The sequence below is a fragment of the Mesoplodon mirus genome (assembly GCF_964341445.2).
Source record: "Mesoplodon mirus genome assembly, chromosome: 10".
In the NCBI taxonomy this organism is placed as follows: Eukaryota; Metazoa; Chordata; class Mammalia; order Artiodactyla; family Ziphiidae; genus Mesoplodon; species Mesoplodon mirus.
In genome coordinates this window covers 19,736,466-19,745,735 of record NC_138986.1, presented here as the reverse complement: position 1 = coordinate 19,745,735, position 9,270 = coordinate 19,736,466, and the positions used below count along the sequence as shown (strand labels likewise).

The 9,270-nt window shown below is 41.6% G+C and overlaps 1 pseudogene across 1 annotated transcript; it reads right to left on the bottom strand.

The window, feature by feature from the left end:
- Positions 1–2,012: 2,012 nt before the first annotated feature.
- Positions 2,013–6,418, bottom strand: LOC309810887 (gap junction gamma-1 protein-like; annotated as a pseudogene). Its single transcript has 2 exons — positions 6,332–6,418; positions 2,013–3,520 (listed from the first exon to the last, which is right to left on the bottom strand). The product of its transcript is annotated as a gap junction gamma-1 protein-like (transcript).
- Positions 6,419–9,270: the final 2,852 nt, after the last annotated feature.

Sequence of the window (9,270 nt, the reverse complement as noted above, 5' to 3'; positions counted from 1 at the left end):
AGCGGGTAAATTACATACCTATCATGCCAACTGATTCTGCAGATAAAAACTAAATTAATGTTTCTTCTTTACTGAATTCTGGTAATGCTTAGCATTCTTCTTGAACACTGATTTTTATTTTGGCCCCTTATTTAGATTAATTTAAAGTATAGGGGATCATGTCTGATTTCTATTTTGCCTCTCTCATAGAGCCCAGAACCATGCTCAACATATAATCAGAACTCAGAATATATTTACGGAAGAATTCAATAAGTTGACTGAGGCTAAGATTCTTGTTTGTTTCTCATCCACTCCATTGCCTATATCAATAGTGAGAAACATATAACTTCTGTCACAACTGTCACTTTAAACAAATGAGCATCCTGTTGTACTTGTCATGGTTATAGGATGCAGGGAAATGTGTTTTCACAATAGGCCTTGAGATTTGCCTGTGACTGCTGCTGAGGCAACAGAAGAAAGGGAAGGCATCTGGGCTCCTCTACTGCCTGACTCCCCTTGGGGTGATTTTTGAACTCTACCATTACTCTATCGGTTGCTTCCACCTTGGCAGACATATAGGATCCTATGGTAATTTAAATATGGTGACAAATGCCAGGGTTTTCTCTTTATGTCTTATCAATTTTCTATTTTACTAAGGTAGGTGAAATCAACAGTGACTGTGAAGAGGGAAGAGCATAAGAACAATGCAGCGCATGGGGGATAAATGATTCTCATTTGGAAGGTCACTAACCTGGATCAGTTTCAATGAAATGATGCTGTTAAATACAGAGAATTTCTGGAGGGAGAACTTGGAAGTCAAGGAGAAAACTTTGTAAATACTTAGCCACCCGGCTATATTTCAGAGCATGCTTTCTAACCAAGAGCAGGCCAAATTATTTTCCTAAGTAGTTCTGGGGGCCATTAAATGTTTATGACAACGTTATATAATGAAGACCTAAATTTTTATTATGCAGTTCGAAATCACCACCATGTCCTGTAAAGTTAAATCCAGTACTTGAAGAAAAGCCGGAACAAAGTCTTATGAATTTTACTCAGAGAGTCTTAACAGTAAACAAGTTAGGAAGATCCTGCAACCATTCTGGAAATCTGCTCTTACCATGATGCTAGGAACTCCACATGAGATGAAATTCAGCAAATTCTGATGTTAAAGTTTGGTATTTTGTTAAGAAAAAGATGTGATATATATATGTGTGTGTGTATGTATGTATGTGTGTGTATATGTATGTGTGTGTGTTTATATATATATATATATATATATATATATATATATATATAAACACACACACAATGGAATATTATTTAGACATGAGGAAAGAGGGTATCCTGCTGCCATTTGTGACAGACGAACTTTGAGCACATTATGCTGTGAGATTAAGTCAGATAGAGAAAGGCAAGTACTCTATGATATCACTTAAGTGTGAAATCTAAAAAAATCAAACTCATAAAAAGCAAACAGTAACGTGGTGGATACCAGGGGGTGGGGGACAGGGAGATAAGATTGATGTTTCTCAAGAAAACAAACTAGAAAATAAGCTGTAGAGGTCTAAAGCACAGTATAATGAATAGAGAGAACAATGGTGTATTACAATCATCAAACTTGCTAAGAGACTAAAACTTAACTATCCTATCCACTGAAAAGAAGGAAAAATCATGTAACATGATAGAGGTGCTAAATATTGCCACAATGGCAATCATATTACAATATATAAATGTATCAAATTAGCATATCATATAACTTAAATTTGCACAATATTTTATGTCAAATCTATTCAATTTTAAAAAGCATGTCCTTCCTTATATTGATATATAAATATTGTCCCTGCAACTTTTATCCATTGGCCATAGTTACAAAGCTTTAGGGCCACAGAAAAACGAGGTTTTTTTTTTATCTTAAGGATTTTTTCCCCTTTAATATAAAAGTATAACTACAGTGGTCCAATGTAATAATATAAAAAAAGTTCTCATACTAAAAAAAAAAGTACCATAATACTGTACATACAAAAACTGTTCAACGAGAATGATTTAAATATATATGTTCTTTTCCAGGTCTGGAAGACACAAATGTAAAATTCGGCAAGTGTATTGCTGGAACATGTGTCCAGGAACACTGTGTTCCCCTTTCTCTTCCCCCTGTCCCAGCCCCACCTTCAGAGTCCCCTGAGCTTGGATCATGAGCCAACAGCATCCCTGAAAATAACCAGAGCCAAATGTTTACTCAATGGAAGTCATTATTCAGTGAGCCACTGCTTACCATGAACTATGAAAAGCACAAGTTTTAAGCCCAGCCAAGATTAAATTCAGACGGAGGTCCTCCCATTCCCTGATTTGCTACTAGAACTGCTTTTGTTGGACCCAGCTTTGGACCCCAGTTTGGCTTTTTTTCCCGGGGACCATGGGGGCTATTTTAGTGATTGTAGGCCTGGATTGCCAGATCCAGGCATTCCTGAGCCATTTTGATTTACCTCTGCAGAGTCTCCAGGTCAGCTGGGAGGTTGTCCTCATGGCTGCCGTACTGTTGTTCCTGGGCGATGTTGGCCTTATTTTGCTTGTGGGCAATCTTAGCATTGCTGGACAGTTCGGTGTACTGGATTTGACATGGTTTGATGGCAATGTTATAGCCAGGGGGAGTAGATGGTGTATTCCAAGTGAAAGGATAATTATAAGCAGCTGGATCTTCCAGTTCCCTCCTTTTATTATTTAGTGAGTCTCGAATTGTCCCACATCCTAAATGAAACATCTCCCAAATGTTAAGCAATAGGCAAAGGCCTGTAACACCATACATTATCAGAAGAAAGATGGTCTTTTCAGTGGGTCTAGAAATAAAGCAGTCTATCTTATGAGGGCAAGGAATTCTGCTGCACACATAAAATGGGTGGACTTGGAAGCCATACAGAAAGTACTGCCCTATCAGAAAACCCACCTCAAACATGGTCCTTGCCAGCAGCTGCAGCAGGTAGATTATCATGAGCCCATCCTTCCGAATCTGCCATTGCCCATCATGCTTAGGTTTAGATTGGTTCTGATCTTTATTTTCTTTTTCACTTTCTAATTCCATTTCTGGATACATCGTGGGATCCTTTTCATGGTCCTCTTCTGTTTCTTCCAGAGCCCGGTGCTGTTTCCAATGCATTGCATAGGGTTTGCTCCGATCGGCCTTCTTGTCTGCTTCACCGTGCTCCATTTTGGCAACCTTATGAATGGCATAGCCCAGGTACATGACAGAGGGGGTCGCCACCAGGATGATCTGGAACGCACAGAAGTGCATGTTGGAGAGGGGTGCTAAGGCATCATAGCAGACGTTCTCACAGCCTGGCTGCTCTGTGTTGCACACAGATTTGCTTTGCTCGTCATAATAGATGGATTCTCCTTCTATGGCTGTAAGGACAATCTAGAAGAAGATCTATACCGTGAGCCAGATCCTCCTCACAAACGTGGGGTGGTTGTGGATCTCCTCTGGCAGGCAAGTGAGGAAGCTCCTACTCACGGGGACTGAATTGCTTTGCCCTGTTATCCAGAATTTCTAAAACCCAAAATTTTCTTAGAGAAATGTTTTGCTTACAAGTTTTCCAGATTCCCTTGGTCAGCGGGGTCCCCCGGGGCCGCCTCCAACACCGGCCGCTGCCTCACGTGCCCCGCGTCGCCGTTGCCTTCGCCTCAGTCTCCAGCCAAGGCTGAAGCCACTCCTGCCACTGACTCCCGCAAGTTTTTCAGATGAAAAACTTCTCACTACTAGACTGACTCACTTATTTTCTTCTCCTGGGTCTATGGTGGGGAAAGGGACTGGGTGGTATGTTGCTTAGGTAGCCCTCTCTCCACTTCCCTTCCTTATGCTTTTCCACCGCCCCCTTTCTCTAGGTAGCCTCTCCCTTCTCCCTAGAAATGGAGTGAGTAGGAGAGAGGACTGGTGAAACCAGGACAGGTTTACTTGATGGATGAGACCATGATATGGCACTGATGCTGTCTGGGCTGGCTGCTGCTGGAGTCCTATTACTCCTCCATGTGAGCCTCTTGGGCAGGATCAAAATAACTCCAGGCCAGCTCTCTCCACATTTCCACCTTCAGCACAAGTCCAGCCTCTCCCAGGGCAGCCCTTTCTGCTCTGCTGTCCTGGATAGCTGGCCAGCTACCATCTCGCCTTTTTGCTTTTTTAGATGTGGGCCTGGTACCAGTCTCTGAAGCTCACAAACTCTAGACTTCCAAGTTAAGCTTTCCAAGTGGCTTTCTTGTAGCTCATCTGTCTCTGCTTGATGTGAGGAATAAGCACAAGTACACTCCTTTCCTGACCCCTGGTAGGGATGGGGTGGGAAATAATGCCACAACACTCAAGTAGTTACTTCTGAAGAAATTACCTCCCAAACCAGGCCTGCCTCTTTGTAACATCAACCTCTTATCTACCACTAGATTTTTTTGGCTTGTCTTTTATTCCCCTTATAATTCCTGCCTAGAGGAGGTATCATCATACTTTGAAATATGAAAGGGGTACTTAGCACCTCAGTTTTGCCTGCCTTCTTTGGGGTTTCAACCAAAACTGAGGCAGAGAGAATTTTGCTTTAACAGCCTATTACGCAAATAGCACACTTCATTCTCTTGTCTTCTCTATCCTTTGATCTGCAAGTTCACCTGGATGTCAGATTCCTCTGCGTAGCACTTTCCTCCTCAATCCTTTGTCCATCCTATAATTTCTTCTTGCTGGACTTCATACCTTTGAAAATATCCTACCCTTCCCCCAGTCCACTTAATAGCCTCTGCATCTGTTTTTTTCAGCCTATTGTTTTTTTCTTTCATTCTAGGAAGTTCAGGGTGGCTTTGTACAGATCTAAAAGATTATTTTTTCAACCATTTTTCAAAGGCCTCGTTTGGTTCACTTCTTTTTTTCCTGTATCCTATTTTGTCTCCTGTTTCCTATTTACTCTGCTCATTCACTGCACTTAGGCTCTGTCCTTGGTCAAGACTTGGCCTTGCTCTGAGTACACTGTTACTTCAGCTGTAATCAAACAAGTACTCATTAGATACCTACAGAGTACTTAGCACTTTTCTGGCAGCATGCAAGATCAGGGAAGTTTAGGGTCTGCCCTTAAGGAGTTTCACTTTCATTAGCCAGGACAGAACACATCAAAAGAAATGGAGAACATTCTGTGTGTAAAAATATGTGATCTGACAGTGTGCAGGCTTTCACTTGGACCATAAAGTTGGCTTTCATAAAGTTTAAAAAGATTCTGAAATCTCTCCTGATATGTGAAGTCTTCCCACATTTTTCACAGAAGCACTATCTATTGTACTTGGACATTGTTTACCATGTTAGGTCCACAGATGTGGACCTGCCTTAGCCTTCCACCACTAATATATATTTTCTCTAAACTTGTGCATGAGATACATTTTTAGTTTAGGTTTTGTACACATTAATGAAATCATTTTACTTCTAATTACATCTGTGCCAGATACTTAGCATCTAAATTGTTGAGTAAAGGATCAGATTCTTCTCTTTTTTTTTCTTCATTCTTTTCCAGTGTGTAGACTTATTAGATGTTCTGGGCTTCGTGATGACGATAATGATGTTAATGACAATAATAATGACACCTCTCATTTATTTATTTATTTATTTATTTATTTTTTTATTTTTTGCGGTACATGGGCCTCTCACTGCTGTGGCCTCTCCCATTGTGGAACACAGGCTCTGGACGTGCAAGCTCAGCGGCCATGGCTCACGGGCCCAGCCGCTCTGCGGCATGTGGGATCTTCCCGGACCGGGGCACGAACCCGCGTCCCCTGCATCAGCAGGCGGACTCTCAACCACTGCGCCACCAGGGAAGCCCGACACCTCTCATTTACATTACACTTTCCAAAGCACTGTCACGTACATTATCTTATTTCATTCTAAAAATGCACCGAGATGACTGTGACTACTTTGTTCATGACTGAACCTCTTACAGCCCATAATGGCCCCTCTGTTTCCCAGTTGCTCTGCCACAGACACTCCATAGAGAGCTACAGCCCTGAGTTCTTCTGCTCAGGTAAATCTCCAGGCTCCCAAGCCCAGTGGTTCATGCTCCTCTGACCCAAACTGCAAAGCTGTTGATTTGGCTCCCATTTTTGCTCTTCACCTGTTTTCTAGACCTGACCAGGTCTCTTGCTTCTTGGGCCTACCTTACTCCATAACACAAACTTTGGTCCCACTTTGCTCTGTGCTCTCTAACCAAGCTCCATCATGACCCACTCGCAGTTGCAGAGCTTGAAATCAGTCTTGACCCTGTTTACTTAGGGAGGGAGGTCGTCAGTAATTGCCAACAGGAGTAATCTAAAACCCCCAGTTCAGAGACCCTACAGGAGTTACCACTTTCTTCTTCCCACATGGAAGCATGATTCTAGGACACAATAGCCTCAGTGAAGTCAGCCCATCATTCTGAATGCCTATGGTCATTGCTGTTTTTAATGTAGATTTGTTGTTGGCACAAAATGAAGTCAATTTTCCAACATTTGTGATGATATTAAAGCAGGACCATTGGGACTATGTTAGGTGATGTCCAGTTTCCCACTGGCATTTCCTCAATGGTTTTTCTTATGAAACTTGACCACTACTAGCCCAGGTTTTGTTTCATAGAGGATTATAAAAACAGCTCACTTTGAACCACAGTAGTGCCGATGACTTGAAGGAATTAAAAACTGGGCAGATAAATACAGGGATGGCAGAAAGCCCAAAGGATGGGGATAATGAGAGATCAGACAGCTGAGTGTTGCCGCTACAGGAAGAATTTGCACACGGTATGCCTTTAGTCTAGACAAGGGTATTTCTATTTTAGAGTAAGTCATCCCATATTTCCTGAGGGAGAACTGTTCGGAATGCTTTTACTTATAAGTTTAGAGCCTTACAGGATGTGCTTTTATTTTTGTTATTAAACTATTGGTGATTTGTTATAAAATAGGCAAACCAACAACACTATGAAGGTGATTTATGTTTAGAGGTTGTAGGAAATATAAATCAATTTCTTCCTTTTTTTTTCTTTTTTTACTGTCACTCTATTCCCAGAATAAGTGCATTTTGTGAAAAGAATGGTAAAACGAAACCAAAAAATCTATAGAAAGAGTTCCTACAGGATGTTTGGAGGACAGAAAAATTATCTCTGTTGAAGAATTGAACTTCTTCTTCTAATGGCTGAAATCACTCTCCTAGCCAAGCAGGCTGTGCATTGACTGAGGCAATGTTAAGACTAGGTTGGTATTGCCTACAAAGCTTAGGGAGCTTGTCAGGGTGGGTGTGCAGCCGGGAGTTTAGATAAGATTTCCCAGGGGTTTTAGTTACTCTTCACTTATTTCAATTTGGCTTTCTCCTTACCTGGCTCCTACTTAGAGTTTCAAGCTCGTGTTACTCTCCTGGTTTTCAGTAGTAGCAAATCCTAAGGTAGTCTATAAAACTGTACTGCTATGATTTACATGGAAAAACATACTTTTGCATCTCCTGCCATGGAGTATGGTTCTAAAATTGTCAATCTCACAAATGCTTTGACCCTTTAGCATTTCAGGCAGTTGGTCTGTCACTTTTCTTTCACTTTATAGCTTTTTAAAAATGGAGTCCTTAGTTAGTCAGGCTTGGAGGCTAAAATTCTCTTCAGTAAGTGTGTTTTTTCATAACATAGTGCATTCATAAATGCTGGTAAAAGAATAACTCTCCCAGAAAAGAACTGTAAGATGGATGTGCTAAATGGGACTCCAATACAATTTAACTCTAAGTGCAACTCACGGCAATAACTTATCAATTCTTATCACTCATTTTTATATTCATATTTTTTGATATTTTCTTAACTTGAGGGAGTGATTTTTTCTCAATTTAGACTTTGCTGCTGTCCTATCAACATTATGCCCATTTCACCTCAGCCACACACATGAATCAGCTGCATCCAGACTCCATGCCTGAACCCTCAATGGTAAAAGTCCTCCCTGTGATCACAACTCCTGTGGCTGCTCATAGCTACATCCTGCACACCAAGAGAGTGGCTCTGTGACATGACAGCTTCCAGTTGCTGGGCTGTTCTATGCCCCAGCCTCTTTCAGCTACCTTCCATATGGACCCCATAATCAAAATGTAAACTGCATCCACACCACAATCCCTGAGAATTCACTATTCCCACTTGGTCCTTCACCACTCAATTCCAGTTTCTCTTCCCTTCACTCAGCCTCATGGGAAGAAGAGCAGAACTAAGAGACAATGGTCTAGTCCCCTGGCCTGGTCCTTGCACATTTCTGACTTTCTTCTGGAACAGGCTACTCGGAACCTTTACATCACCTCTAGTTGGCTGCATGCTGGCTCCAACGCTCCTACAATTTCTCCTTATGTTATAGGGAAGAACAAGTCTGACTCCATATTGGATCTGTTTTTTTTTTTTTTTTTTTTTTTTTACTTTAACCTTTGTATTCTATTGCTTTTGCTACAAGTTAATCACTAAAGAGACGTTGCCTGTAGCTTAAATTAGACATAATGGCCCATCTCAGGGAACCCTGCCTCTCATGCCTGAGCATTAAGCTAAATTACCTTTGTTTAGCTCACAGGAAACATCCTGACCAGGCCCACCAGTGAATGGCTGTAGGAAAGAAGTAATTAACACTTTCCCTCCACAGTATGGTCAGAATCAGGAAATATTTGCAACAATTTATTGCCTCTTTTACTTTACTTCCTCACCTCCCCCTCTTTGTTCTATAAAAGAGCCCAGGCAAGATGTTTCTTTGGGACACTAGTCCACCATCTTCTCTGTCTGCTGGCTTTCTGAATTGAGTCTCTATTCCTTGCCTCAACAGCTCGTCTCTCTATTTATTGGCTTGTCGTGCAGCAAGCAGTATGAACTTGGGCTCAGTAACACTCAGTCAATGCTCTAAGTGAGAAAACAAAAAAGAGCTGGCATGAATTCCCACAAATTCTTCCTCTCCAATGCTAAATGTTTTCTGTTCAGTTTTTGTTCACTCTCATTTTATTCCTTTCCATAAAGCTTCTTTCCAGGAATACCTCCTCCACTGTGTGCTTTGCCCCATCTGTTGAGTGGGGGCTAAGGGGAAGGAGGATTTAAGTGGGAGAATGGCATGAGTTGGGGAAGAGAATCTCTGCTCGTGACCACAGCACAGGCATCTAGAAAGCATGCCAGGAATGACTGTCACCAAAAAGCAGGGTTTGAAGACTCTGCTGAAATGAGACTTCTCACAAGATGGGTGCTGGAGTGGACAGGTGTTGCTCTGGCTCTCTGCTTTCAGTCCATCCTTCCTTGGATATTAACACCCTAATTTTTA